Here is a 14,411-nt window from a genome sequence, read left to right as displayed (position 1 = left end):
CCAACTATATGTTTATAGTTGAGTTACTGAAAGCTGCTCTAGAGTAGGGAAGATCTCCAGGAATGTTCCTACGGCTCCGCCCCCCTCCCACCCCGCCCTCCCTGAGATGGGAAGGCTCAGATCCAGAGGGCGGGTCACAATTCCAGCGTGTCCTGCGGAGTCTGGCACCAGAAGTATTCTGGGCGGGGAGGAGAAACAAGATGTGAAACACAGCCAGAAAAGACCAGTCCGAAGCTAGTCTGGAGGAAATTGTTCCAATCATCAAGCTTGTACAATTGTAGGCACATTTAAAGCTGATTAAATGCTCAACAATAAAGTTCTCTCCTTTCAAGAAGATGAGTCTGTTAAAGAATATACACCCTCAAAATGCAGGTTTAAAGGATTTTAGAGGTGTGTCAAGCAAGCAATAAGTATTTTTCTGAATTTTGTGATAGTTTAAAAAAATATGTGTTTACTGTTAATATTTGGCTGTGCCCAGTCCTAGTTGCGGCAGGCAGGATCTTTGATCTTCATTGCAGAACGTGGTATCTAGATCCCTGACCAGGGATCAAACCCAGGCCCCCTGCATTGGGAGCCTGGAGTCTTAATCACTGGACCACCAGGGAAATCCCCTCTGATACTGCGGTATCTAGTTTTCTAATTTTCTATTCTCTTCAAAAGGGCCTCTCAAACTGTAAAAGCTTCAGGCCCTACAAAACCTGGATCCATCCATTTAGATCACATACTTTTATCTTTTTTAAAGAGAGCAGAGTGAAGGAAAAGTGAAGAGGGAGTTAACTAAATGTCCTGCAATAACTATATTCCAATGATACAGTGGATCTAGAACACTGGACATTTCCTTCTGTATTTGTTCCTTCTGAAGAGAATTAAGTAAAATACAAATTTAAGGCTCCAGGTTACATCAGTGGATTTTCCTTCAAGGCTGAGTCTGTATCACAGTGTTTCGGAAATTATATATAATGTGAAATAAAACAGCTAGTTTTTTTTGTTTGTTTGTTTAAAGCGTTGTCAGTTTCTTCTGGGGCCTTTTATCTGTATTTAGCTTTCCCTCCAGCCAAGATTCTAAATTCTTGATTCACTCCCACCATTGTCACCTCCAGGCGAAAATCAAACAAACTCAGCTTGATAATTCCAGTTTCTGAGAACGAAAGTAACACTAGACAAGCTCCAGAAAGTGAAAGAACTTCTTTCTAAATTCAAACGACTGAACAAGGAAACATTCAGGTGGGCAAGAGTCCTTGAAGTGTGTATTGCAACCGCAGTAAGATTTAAAGGAGCCACGCTCCTCCGGATGCTGGCTGGCACGTTCCTGAAAACTCCAGAAGCGCCCAGGGGCTCTCCAAGCTCCTCCCTACCCCTCATCCCTCCCCGAACTCCACCCACCCAGGGGCAGGAATTCCAGAAGGAACCGAAGAGAGGGGATTTTTGCTCCTAAAGGATGCAGTCCTCCACCTCCGGCGCTGGGGACCAGCGCCAGAATGGCCTGCACCTCCCGCGCCGAGGCTCAGCGGCCGAGTCCTGGGAGCAGAGCAAAGCCAGCGGGTACTTTTCGGCTCTTTTCGTTTCCTTGGAAAGAGCTTAGCAAGACATCCCACCCACCCTGTATACCTTCCGTTGCAGTCCTGCTTGGTTTTTTTTTTTATTTTTATAAAAACAGAGTTTGTGTCTTTAAAACCTTCATTTTTCCCCCCGCCCCTCTCCCCAGTAGTAAGCATTAGTTAATGATGGCCAGCCGGCTTCTGTGTCTCAGCACCACGTGACTGGGGCACGTGACTTGGAGCGGGCAGCGGTGGTGGTTCCTTGCAGCTGAATTTTAAAAAAAGATCAAGCTTATTATTGCACGAAAAAGCCTGGGCAGCTCATCGGGGCAATGTGATGCCCAGGCGGGTTACACAACGCGCCGCCGCGCTGGGAAGCGTTTTCTAAAGAACACAGGACAAACACGGGTTTTATGGTTTTCAGAGCAGCGAGAGTCCATTTTCTGCTCGTAAAATGTAGGGTGAGCTGAAGCAGGAATGCACCCAATTTCTCCCGAGCCACATTCGTCCTTTACTGGGATGAGGCAGGAGGACCGTGGGGCACACAAACAACACAGGAAAAGAGGAAACCCAGTCCCCTCAAGTGAAGATTCAGGATTGACTAAGTTGCCTTTCTCCCTCCCGGGAAACTCTTCAAAATATGCTGTCCTCTATTTATACAGGGCTTTCCTGGTGGCTCACAAGGTAAAGAATCGGCCTGCAATGCGGGAGACCTAGGTTTGATCCCTGGGTTGGGAAGATTCCCTGGAGAAGGGAACGGCTACCCACTCCAGTGTTCCGGCCTGAAGAATCCCATGGACAGAGGAGCCTGGAGGGGATGGGGGGGGAGCTCTAGTCCATGGGGTCACAAAGAATTGGACCTGACTAAGCAACTAAGCACAGCATTTATAAAGAATAAAAACTGGAAATGACATTTGGAAATTTAAATTTTAAATGATGTGTTCATTTTGCGTTCCCCGCCCTGAAGATTGCTAGAACCTTAGCAGTTAAATTTTGGTTCAGCACATCCTGCAAAGGAGAGAGCCCAAGAAAGATTAGTCTTTCTATAGGTGGGAAGAGCTGGGCAGGCCCTTTGAGGGTCAGGATGTAGGTGGGCCTGGATGCAAATATATGCAACTTGCCTCCAAAGGGCCCCGCCCCTGCCCCCGCCCAGAAGGTGCTGCCCTGACTGTACCCATCTCCTGCCCTCCCCGGATGCCCCTATCTGAAGATGCCCTGCAACATTTTGCTTTCTCTCATCTCTAGGGTAGTCTTTCAGTGATGACTCAGTTACAGGAGAGAGAGATAACGGAGGAACAATAACCTTGGTTCTCGCAGCCCAAGGCCTTCTCAGAATAGCACTGCTTTAGAGCCGCAGAGGAGAGCCACAGTCACTTTCCCACCCAGGCCTGTTCTGGAACAAGAGGCAAGCCCTTCCCCAGCTCAGGCCAGACTTCAGTGATGCATTCATTCACTCCACCGATGTGGATGGGGTGACTCCTCCGCCTGGCACTATTCCAGGTGCTGAGAAAGCAGGAGTGAGCAGGCAGATACCCGCTGCCTGGAGCCTGGTCCCATTGAGGGCAGGTGGTCTCCCAGAGGCCAAACCCAGGAGTCCTGGTGGGGCCTCCTGCTGCACCGCCAGTGCTGGGACCACCAGAGACCCAGAGACCCTGCCAATGGATGCTCTGGAAATCAGGGCTACATGTTTGCCGACAGGTTGGTGTGATCCTGGTTCCTAGACACCTTCCAAGCCGGCATTGAGAAGTCTTTGCTCAGTTTCTGATCCTGGTGGTCAAGAGTCTGTGTAGACATCTCATTACGGCTGGCAGCAGGACTACAAATACAACAGGGCTTCTGGGGAGTGATGGCTCCCTGAGCTGTAATCAAAGCACTGCACGGACAGCCAGGCAAACCTCGAAACCTTCCCCTCCCCGCTTCCCCACAGCCCTCCTTCAGAGGACACCTGGGCACCTCTGGCGGGAGCTGCCTGAGAGGCCAGCCGGTCCAGAGTGCCCAGGGCCAAGGCACGGCCTCAGGTAGCCTTCCAAAGGACAGGATGCCAACGCTGCTGGTATTCCTCTATGAGAGATGGGTATGAGCCTCCCAACTTGTCAGACCCAAGGGGATCCGAGAACCAAAGTGTGCTCTGAAACTGGCAGAGCTTCCGACCTCCTGAAAAAGAACTGGCCATGGAACAGGTGGGAGAACCTGAGGGAAAGGATGAGCTATTACGTTCATTCTTAGCAAAATCTTGATTGGACTCTTATGGACACTCAGCACTCTTTTCTCTAGAACTGGACAGTCACCCTCTGTATCTGCAGGTTTCACATCCTTGGACCTAACCAACTGTGGATCCAAAATAATCACACACACACACACACACACACACACACACACACACACACACACACACACACACATACACAAACACATACACACACACCAACTCCAGAGACTTCCCTGGTGGCCCAGTGGCCAAGACTCCGCACTCTCAATGCAGGGGGCCTGGGTTGCATCCCTGGTCAGGGAACTAGATCCCACATGCTGCAACTAAAAGTTCACATGCTACAACTAAAGATGCTGCATGCCACAACTAAGACCCAGTGCAGCCAAATAAATAAATATTAAAAAAAAAAAAAAATATATATATATATATATATTCTATCCTTCTATAAAGCTTGTCAGTTGGCATTAGCGGTAAAGAACACACCTGTCAGTGCAGGAGACATAAAAGACGTGGGTTTGATCCCTGGGTCAGGAAGATCTCCTGAAGGAGGGCATGGCAACCCACTCCATGTGGGTTGAAAAGTATTCTTGCCTGGAGAATCCCGTGGACAGAGGAGCCTGGTGGGCTACAGTCCATAGGGTCGCGAAGAGTTGGACATGACTGAGGTGACTTAGCACACAGCACACACACATAAAGCTTGTACTTAATAATTCTAAATAAACAGAGTCTTTTGAGCTGCTTGAAAGGGATAGCCCTCATTTGGAAAAGCCACAGGCCTCCTTGGAAGAAGTTAAGCTGGTGGTTAGAATGGCCAAGATCTGCTGTCTGGATTGACAGCTGAAAGTCGCCATCAATAATTCATAAACTTACCAATGGGTCAGGAATGGGAGCTTTCTACTGCAGCTCCCCTGCAAACTCGGCCCTGGTTTCCTCCTTCAAGTCAGGCCTCAAGGAAGCTGAAAAGTCATTAGAAAAAACTGAGATGACAAAACCGTAAATAAGGACACTACCTTAACATCCCTCACATGCGGCCCCATTTGGCTGTCAAGCAAGAGTGCTTACTTTGCTCTGTGCTTGTCACTAACAAATGTTTGATTTCCTGGGTGCCATTATTATTATTACTGCTATTCTAGATAGCCCACTGATACAGCAGTCACATTTTCCTTGTCCCAAATTAGGAACTTCTGGTGTAAGATCTGTACGGTTTCCTCAGGCAGAGATCAAGATAGATTATTTTGATCCCAAACTGGAAAATTCCAGGCTGTGTAGCCCTTCCATTGACAGACACTCTGACTTAACAATGAAACTTACCCAAGTTCCCGTATCTTCAGAGGTATGTGAAGGGAATGGTTCATCCAGCTAACACAATTCTCTTGAGGCCTGGTGTGTATGGGCACCAGGAGAAGCCCAGGGTATTATGGTGGCAGTGAGGGGGCATCTCAATCGGAGGGCTGGGCCAAGGAAAGCTGCTGACTGGAAGATGACTGGATATTGAAGGACAAGTGCAATTCACGAGACGAAGTGAAGGACAGCAGCCCACGATGAGGCATCCACGTGGGTGCACCAGGCATGGACAGTCCTACAGGGTTGGGAGGCTCCCATCCCAGGCTGCTGTCCTCGGTAGGGTCACCAAGTAAAACAGAATTCTCAACACAACGCAGTCAATCAACTACACTTCAATTGAAAAAAAAAAAACACACAGGGACTTCCCTGGTGGTCCAGTGGTTAAGAATCCATCTGCCAATGCAGGGGACATGGAAGATTCTACATGCCATGGGGCAACTAAGCCCGTGAGCCACAACTACTGAGCTTGAGTGTCCCAGGGCCCATGCTCCTCACCACCAGAAGAGTTGTCCCACGAGCAGCAACCAAGACCCACTGCAGCCAAAACGTTAATAAGTAAGTAAAAAAGTTTTAAAACCCACATAATTCTCAACTTTCATGGTGTGCTTTTTTCTTTTTTTCAGTCAACACACCTTAAATTATGACACTGAACTCTTGAGGGTATGATCTGCCAAGCAGGTCATTCTGAGACCACATCATCCACCCTAGTCATGTTGCTAAGTCTCAAAGTTGCAGCCTCCCAAGTCCCTGGGATTCTGATATGTGGCTGAAACTCACCTTTCACCCCATCTGGAATATGGTGTAGCTGCAAAGGACAGAGTGGCAGGTGCCAGCGCTGGACCGGAGAGCTGGGGACCAATTTCAGAGAGCCTCCTAGGCCATGCCAACAGGTTACCACATGTCTCTCAAGAAAGAACTGTCTGTATGGTATCAAAATGTTCCATTTTCAGCTTGATGCAAAAAGGACATACTCATGCCTGAATATTCACTGTTGAAAGTGATTTGCCAACCGCTCCCCCGCACCCCCTAGCCACCCTGGACAGGTGTACAGGCAGGCAGCGGTGGACACACTGTCACTAAAACCCCACAGAAATGAAAGACGGTTGTACATTACTTCATCAGCTTTCATCTAAACTCATAGAAAAGGGTTTCTTGTTCCCTTGACTCTTAAATTTTACCTTTGGCTCCCTTATGTACCTAGGTTGAAATCCCAGGTGGGGAGGTCTTGTTTAAGGGCAGAACTCGCTTCTCAAGTCTCAGTTCCAAGATAAATACGTCTTTCCTGCCATGCACTTAGCTTCCAGAAACACAGCTGTGAGGAAAAGACTTCATGCACTACAACACCAGAGGCGTGATAGAACTTCCAAAGGGGATCAACTGCATCGTGTTAGGAAAAGTGTAGAAAAAGAAAAGCGTCTCTAAAAGAAAATCTGAAACACCCCATCACCCAAATTCATCTTAGGGAGAAGGAGGAGAAACGGAGGGGGTCTCATGGGGCACCACATTTGTTCCAGGAGGCCGTCTGTTCACATTGTGCTGGGAAGGGAGTGTGTGAACTTGCGTCCAGCTATTTCCAAATCTACTCTTTGTAAAAAAGACAACACTCAGGATTCTAGTTACCATCACACCTCCAGGGCAGAAAAGGTACTGAAACATTTAAGAAAAACAAGAATTTACCTGCAATGCAGGAGACCCGAGTTCCAGAAGATCCTCTGGAGAAGAGAATGGCAACCCACTCCAGTATTCTTGCCTGGGAAATCCCATGGACAGAGGAGCCTGGTGGGCTACAGTCCATGGGGTCACAAAGAGTTGGACATGACTGAACGACTTTCATGTAATAATCACACACTAATATTATTCATGTTTCTTAGAGCATGTCTTTTGGAAAAAAGTTAAGGGCCGGGACCCTAGATACAGATGACTTGTTTCAAATTCTAGTGGAGTCTTTCTGTTCCACGACCTTGGGTAAAGTAACTGACCTCTCTAAGCCTCCGTTTCCTTCCTGTAAAACAGGTGGTAAGTAGCACCTACCACTTCTCTGATGGTCCAGTGGCTAAGACTCCCAATGCAGGGGACCCAGGTACAATCCCTGGTCAGGGAACTAGATCCCACGCAGCTAAGAGTTTGCATGCCAAAACTAAAAGATCCCTTGTGTTGCAGCTAAGACTTGGCACAGCCAAATAAATAAATAAATATTAAAAAAAAAAAAAACAGAAAACTGTGGTAAGGGTTAAGTGAGTCATTCCACAGGAAAATTCAGGACTCATATTGGCACATACTAAATAGCCAATAAATATTAACACTTATCATGGTTTGATTATTTCCACCAGGAGTCAGAGTCGCGGGTCCTGCCTGGGACATGCCAGTATGCATTGCAAAGACATACTTCTGCCCTGTAGCTAAAATTTCTGCCTCTCAACTCAGCTAACACCTTTAAATGCATGTTTCTAAGGGCCTCAGCAAGACGGTGAGGATGAGTCAGCTACCAAACCTCAAATTAAAGTCGGGGGCAGCTTCTCCATATTTAAAAAGCAGCATTTGTACTATGAAATAACATGGATTCTTAAGGAAGAATCATGCCAGGATCATTCCAAACCGACTTCAATAAAGATTTGTCAAGCGGAGACGCAACATACATCACCATTCAAAATTCCCAAAGTCACACTTTCCCTCAACGGTAAAGAATCCGCCTGCCAATGCAGGAGACGGGTTCGACCTGTGATCTGGGAAGATCCCATGTCCCATGGAGCAACTAAGCCACAACTGTTGAGCCTGTCCTCTAGAGACCAGGCTTCACAACCGCTGAAGCCCACACACCCTAGAGCCAGGTCTCCATAATAAGAGAAGCCACTGCAATGAGAAGCCTGCACACCCCTATTAGAGAGTAGAGAGTAACCCCCATTTGCTGCAACTGGAGAAAAGCCCACACAGCAATGAAGACCCAGCATGGCCAAAAATAAGTAACTAAAAACAAACAAAAAAAATTATTAAGTCACCCTTTGCTGAAACTTTAAATTGCTAAGGATGAGATTGATACTATCTTTCTAAAAATAGAAATCCCAGGAAAAAAATGAACAAAATAAAAAAAACCAAACACCTTACAAAGGGAAACCCAGCTCCTTCTATACCTGTTCATAGCTGTCCAGGCTTGCTTAATATTGAAGTACTGTTTAAGAAAAAAAAAAGCCAAATCAGGTTTCATGAACTAATCTTCGTGGTTTATAAAAAGGCAATCATTCAGTTTATCAAACAGTGAGCAGCCGGACTTCCCATTTTAAATGCTGCTGCTCTGAATAATTATCATTAACATGGAAGGAAAAGTTGAGACAAATTCTGAACTTCTTCTGGGCTCCCTTGCCCTTGTTTGCTTGCAATGAGGCTCTATTTAATACCTCCAGCATTTGCTCTTGCCTTGAAGCAATAGACAAGTATGTGCCGCTCTGTTCTAAATATGGGAACAGCGAGTACAAACAGAAGATTGAAGATTGCTTTGAAGCTGATGTTGCCAGTGCAGAGCCTTCCCCAAATGCTGGGAGCAGGCAGCCGGGCCCTGCAGAGGGAGAGCGCCCTGCTTTTAACTGTAACATATTAATTCCAGGCGGTATCTGGTTAGACCGAAGGTCAAGAATCTGATTTTGACCTCGGTGCTCATCGGAATCTCATGGGAATCCTGAGAGTGGCTGAATAAGTGCTATAATAGAACTAATAATTAATAATGATGATAATGTCCCAAGTTTCTTGTTTGAGTGCTTTCTATCTCCCAAACTGATGCTAGGAAAGACTGCAGGCAAAAGGAGAATGGGGGCAGCGGAGGTTAAGATGGTTAGATAGCTTCACCGACTCAATGGATATGAATTTGAGCAAACTCCGGGAGATAGTGGAGGAGAGAGGAGACTGGCGTGCTGCAATCCATGGGGTCGCAGAGAGACAGACACGACTTAGAGACTGAACAACAACAACCATCTCCCAAAGGTTTCAAATCACGTCACAGACCAATTGTTTCACCCCCTGTTGGCCTGTAACCGACTCAGGCATAGAATACTCTCCCACTGTCGAGAAGACAGGGCACTAAGCCTGTTTAAGCATGAAGAAAGATACCCACTGAAAACTACAGTGTGAATTTTAGGCAGGCAGGTTATAATTATCCATTGTAAATCAGGCCAAGAAATGACGTTTAATACTCTTCTTTTATGAAAAGCACCCGGACAGCTTTCCTGACCATAAACAGACCTCAAATCTTCATCTCCTCTAACTTAAGTTTTCTCAGCCTTGGCACTATTGACATTTGGGACTGGATCATTTTCTGTTGTGGGGTGAAGTGGCGTCTTGGGCACTGTAGGGGTTTAGCAGTATCCCTGGCCTCTACCCACTAGATGCCAGTAACACATACACACACACAGTTGTGACAACTGACTATGTCTCCGTGCATGCATGTACAGTCACTCAGTTACGTCCGACTCCTTGCAACTCTTTGGACCGTAGCATGCCAGGCTCCTCTGTCCATGGGATTCTCCAGGAAAGAATACCGGAATGGGTTTCCTCCAGGGAATCTTCTCGACCCATGGATCGAACCCGAATTTCCTGTGTCTCCTGCATCACAGGGGGATTCTTTACCCGCTGAGCCATCGTGGAAGTCAGACATTGCCAAATGTCTCCGGGGGATGAAATCCCCCTCAGTTAAGAACCACACTGCTCTAAGTCAATACGTTTGCAAAGGAGGTTAGAAGCTCCTGAATTACCAGGACCTTCCATCCCCACAGACTGCTTGAAGGATTCCTTGTGGAAGAGACACACTCACTTGCTTTTAGGATTCAGAAAAACTTGAATTGTGAAACAGGACTTTGATTATGAAACAGGGACTTGAAATTAGGTCTCCCATCCCCCCTCCAAATTAAAGAAAATACACAACCCTAGACTATCAAATGCACCCTCCCCTGCATAGCAGGGGACCTCTTCCTGGCATGTGATTTCCCCCAAAGGGCTGTCTGTTGTAGGTTATAGGGATAGCCCTCCAACATCCGGACATCCACAGCTCCCACCCAGCTCTCAAACTTCCTAGGATCACAGATCCCCTCCCTTCTGGAATCCATAGTCTCTGTCAAGCTGCAGAACTGTGCCTGCATCCAGTCACCTGAAGACACTGTGATAACATCAGCCCCCTCTCTGACCACAACCCCTGGTTGGGGCTCCTCATACTCCCCCATGGCACCCACAATACCTCCTGGGACCTCAGCTCCAGGAATGCTCCCTCACCGCCTGGTCCGCATACCCTCCACACCCCAGACAGTGGGGACCTCAAACCTTCTCACTGTATTGGGTTCGCCAAAGAGTTCATTGGGTTAGGGATTCTATTGTTCAATAGATGCCTTTCCTTTTTATTAAAACCAAATGATTTTTTTGGCCAACCCAAAAGTCTGTATCACAAACCCCCTCCCAGCTCACGTCTACAAAAATACATTTCATACTTCTTAAACTTTTTATCTTGAACTAATTTTAAACTTACAGAAAAGTTGTGAAAATAGTACAAATTCCCATATATCCCTTGCTATGATCTGAATGCTGTGTTCCTACCTCCACCCCCACCACCAACTTCACGTGTTGAAACCCTCTGCCCAATGTGATGGTATTAGGAGGTGAGACTTTGGGAGGTGATCAGGTCATGAGGGTGGGGGCCTCATGAATGAAATCAGTACCTCATAAAAGAGGCTGGAGAGCTCCCTGGCCCCCAGGACACAGCAAAAAGGCAGCATCTGTGAACCAGGAAGCAGGCTATCACCAGACACACAATCTGTCGGCACCATGATTTCGGATTTCCAACCTCCAGAACGGTCAGAAATACATGTCTGCTGTTTACAAGCCAGCCAGAACAGACTGGCTCCCCCTGGAAGAGATCCTCACCCAGCTTCTCCAAGTGTTAACATCTAACCGAACCACACTGCAATTGTCAAAACTGTCACCTGCAAAGTCCACTGAGGTCCCGGGGGAAAATAAGATGGAATCTACATAAGGCCTAACCTTTTCTTTCATGCTTAATGGAGTTTCACTTGCCTGTGTCCAGCCATTTGCAGAGGGCTCGCACCTGAAGAGTCGCACGAGGGTTCCTAGTGCAGGCCGGCTGCTGTCAGACACCTCTGCCCCTGGCCACGTGCAGAAGCACGCTGAAGGCTACCATGATTCAAGATGGTGGAGGTGGCCTTGGGCAGAGACTACGGGGCACAGCTGTGCATGGGCAAGCCCCCCCAACCCCGACTACCCCCCAGCAGCCACACCCTATAAAGCAGCCCCATTCCATGGCCTGCCGGCAGAGTACATCCTCTAGAGCCCAAGTTCCCACCTCCCCGTTCCCTCATCAAAGGATAAAACGCCTTGGCTTCTGAGCTGAACTTGCTGTTGTTCTCTTGGCTGGAATGACCCAGCCAGGACCCTTGGGCCAGGAGGACTCTTGCTATGGATGGACTTGGGAGACAGTAGGTAACAAAACCCGGAAATTAACATCTGTGCAATACTGTTAACTAAACCAAAGGCCCTGGTGGCTCAAACAGTTAAAAAAAATCCACCTGCAATGCAGGAGACCCAGGTTCCATCCCTGGATGGGAAAGATACCCTGGAGAAGGAAGTGGCAACCCATTCCAGTAGTCTTGCCTGGAAAATTTCATGGACAGAGGAGACTGCTGGCTACAGTCTACAGCATCTTGAAGAGTCGGATACGACTGAGCGAATAACACAACAAAAAGTCCCCAGTTTTCCACTCATGTCCCTTTTCTGTCCCGGGAGCCTATGAAGGATCCCACATGGCATTTAGCTGTTTCTTCTCAGTCCTGTGAGTCTGTGACAGCGCCTCCACCTTCTCTTGACTTTTAAGATCTTGAGGCATTTGAATAGTATGGACGAGTTTTTTTGTCAAATGTCCCTCAATTTTGGTTTCTCTAATGTTTATTCAGGTTGCCTTGAGGTTATACATTTTTGGCAAGAATGACACAGGAATGATGTTGTGCTTCCACCCCAAAAAACATAAATTTCCAAAAAACATAAATTTCAAACAGAAATTCCATGGAACTATATCTTTGCCATGTTAAATACATGCTGAGATTTTTCTATTATTGTTTGAAATGCTGGTTTCACAACCATATTGCTTCACAGCCATCTAATGGGGCAGAAAACACTGCCCTAGGCCAGCTTATGTTTGAGGCCTTCTCCTCCTCCTGCCAGTTCTTTCTTGAATATCTTTCCTCTCTGAGACTCAGTGGCACCGCACTGACCAGGTTTTCTTTCTTAGTCTCTGAAGAGCTCTTCCCTGTAAGTTTTGACCTTTTTGCCCCACCCCCACCCCATGTCCTACATGGTGGTGATGGGTGTAAACACTGCAAATGTTCTATCTGATGATACCTCGCTAGACATAGTTCCTCCGTGAGTTGACCTTCCATTCTGGCTCCACACAGGTGACCCCACCTCTGCTCTCCCACCCAGGCTCTGCCTTCCTGCTGCCTCTAGGCATTCCCAGGTGGGTGCCCTGCCACCTTTGACAGGTCCTTCGACAGGACCAAAATAACATTTATTCAGGACTTTCCTCCCCCCACGACCCGCGATCCTCACCAACTGGATCGTCTTCCCTCCATCCTATGCCTGTCAGCGTTACACCCCTATTCCTCCTGTCTTATTTTGACCACAAGCCTGGCTTTCACAGCCTAGCAACTGGGAATGCCACCCGGCCGGTTCCTTTACTATCCATGTCCTAATCGGGGCATTCTCAGTTTAGAGAACACCACTTTAGAGAATACCACAATCACCTAGGGGACTTGTTAAAAACTGATAGCTGGAGCCCACCCCCAGAGACTGTAATTTGGGATGTCTAGGGTGGGGCCCTCAGATTGGCTCTTCTCTCGAGTTCCCAGGAGAGGGTGATGCACCTTTGAGAACCACCCCAGATAGTAATTCTAGACTCCTGAGCACTTCTGGGACCTGGCGGCAGGCAGTATTCCACCTCCCCAACCCAGCCAGGAGCAGCTCATACTAAGCCAGGGTTTCCTGGACAAGGAGGGCCCAATCCATCCCCTCACCTTCCAAGGACTCCAGTCTCCCCCACTCCACAGGGATTCGCTCCAGATCAGCAGTCCCCAAGGCTTTGTTCTTCTCCAGCCTGCATGCAGCTGTTTCTCCTAGTGCTTGGTGGTAGGAAAGGGGCGATTACAACTGCAAGGTTACTAGTCCTGAGTCTGCCAACTAGACGTGCTCAGGAAGTGCCAGGCTCATAGGAAGCTGTTTTTCCTCTGTGCTCACCGCCCTTTGCACACTTCTTTTCATTCTGATTGCTAGTACATTCCGTCTTCACCTTGCACACCCTCCCAGACACGCTCAGGCATATGCACGCGCGCACACACACATACACTCACACACACACAGGTTCAAGCACTAGTTTACGGCTTTGCCTGCAACTGCTTGCCCAAGAGCCATCTGCTGAGCCTCCGTGAACTTGAAAGAAACCGAGTGAGACCTCGCCCTGTCTTTCAGGGACTCGCTGAGTGAGGACAGCGGCTCTCGGGTTCTCTGTGCCCAGCAGTCAGTGCGGGGTGGCTGGGTGGGGGGCCCTGGGTGGCGCGAGTGGTGGGGGGGAAGGGAGCAGGCAGAGGGTACCTCTGCGCCGCCCTACACGGGCACATACGTCTTTTAAAGTCTTTCGGAAGAGATCACGCCGAGCCCTTGGAAGTGGGACCAAGGACAGGCTCGCAAAGGACAGGAGCGTCGGGGGTTCGCGCCCCCTCCCCGCCGGCCGGCGTGGGGAGGTTGGGGGCCGCAGTGCGGCGCTCGGCCGGCAGGGGTCTCCGTTCCTAGTCTGCTGTGAACTCGCCAAATGGAGGCTCCCGGGGCGGAGCGAGCGCGCCCTCGGCGCTTCCGTCCTCACCTTTGAGACACTTGGTGCCCGCTCGGGTCCGGCGGGAGCGGGGCGAGGGGCGGGGGCGGGGGTGGGGGTGGTGCAGTGACCTTGTCACGTGGGGGAGGACGTGCCTTCCTCGCCTCCCGACCTGCCGGCTCCGGTTCCGGGGCTTTACGGGCCTGACGAGCGAGGCCCGACAACCCAAGGCCAGCGGTCCGCACAGGACCGTGAGCCTGGCAAGCTGCATCCCGGGTCTCTCCTCATCTTCCCAGAGAGTGGCCGGGACCGGGCCGCTGCCCTGACATCTGTGCCCTTTGGGGAAGTTCTGTTTCCTAACCTACCTCTTGTGAAAGAGGTCCATTTGTAGGATAATGACAGCAGCCGAGGAGGCGCAGGTCGGGCCAGGCGCGATCACTTGATTCCTTCATCTGACAAGTGCCCGTTGGTC

General features: G+C 48.8%; 1 protein-coding gene across 2 annotated transcripts in view; it reads right to left on the bottom strand.

Annotated features, from left to right (window-relative positions):
- The window catches only part of KATNAL1 (katanin catalytic subunit A1 like 1), a 152,235-nt gene extending 138,397 nt beyond the window's left edge, over positions 1-13,838 (bottom strand). Inside the window, exons 1-4 of one of the 2 annotated variants that reach the window (XM_081549310.1) lie at positions 13,149-13,838; positions 5,869-6,011; positions 5,059-5,358; positions 4,618-4,703 (exon numbers count right to left, since the gene is read on the bottom strand). The gene's annotated coding sequence lies outside the window, so the exon portion shown is untranslated. The remainder of the gene's footprint in view (positions 1-4,617; positions 4,704-5,058; positions 5,359-5,868; positions 6,012-13,148) is intronic. The other variant, XM_081549309.1, reaches the window with a different exon arrangement.
- Positions 13,839-14,411: the final 573 nt, after the last annotated feature.

Source organism: Giraffa tippelskirchi, chromosome 12 (genome assembly GCF_054371585.1).
Source record: "Giraffa tippelskirchi isolate mGirTip1 chromosome 12, T2T-mGirTip1v1.2.pri, whole genome shotgun sequence".
NCBI lineage: Eukaryota > Metazoa > Chordata > Mammalia > Artiodactyla > Giraffidae > Giraffa > Giraffa tippelskirchi.
The sequence above is the reverse complement of the archived record's forward strand: the minus strand, read 5'-3'. Positions and strand labels throughout refer to the sequence as shown.